Genomic DNA, 396 nt, shown 5'->3' on the forward strand with positions numbered 1-396 from the left:
CTCCACTGCGGAGGGAGGGATAGTGCCCTCCATGCTGGGGCTGACAGAGCCAGCCACCTCTGCACCCTAGGGACACAGAGAGGATGGGTCCCCAGCCCTGTGGTGGGCTGGGCTCTTAGAGGGACCCCCAACTCACTGCAAGCTCCTTCCTCCACACTCTGTGGCCCTGCAGCACCGCGAGCTCCGTGCCCACACCTGCAGCACCTATCAGCCCTGGTCCTCACCCTACAGCTATTTCATATGCACCGAAGAGGCTCCCCAGCAGCACCTGAGCAGCCTCTGCTCCAGCCTGGCTGCCAGCACACAGGAGCATGAGGAGCGTCAACACCTCCTAGAGACCATCTGCTTCTCCTCCAGCTCCTCAGATGTCCCAGGACCCCAAAAGGGAGAGAGAGG

Source organism: Apaloderma vittatum, unplaced genomic scaffold, assembly GCF_000703405.1.
Source record: "Apaloderma vittatum isolate BGI_N311 unplaced genomic scaffold, ASM70340v1 scaffold43299, whole genome shotgun sequence".
Lineage (NCBI taxonomy): Eukaryota > Metazoa > Chordata > Aves > Trogoniformes > Trogonidae > Apaloderma > Apaloderma vittatum.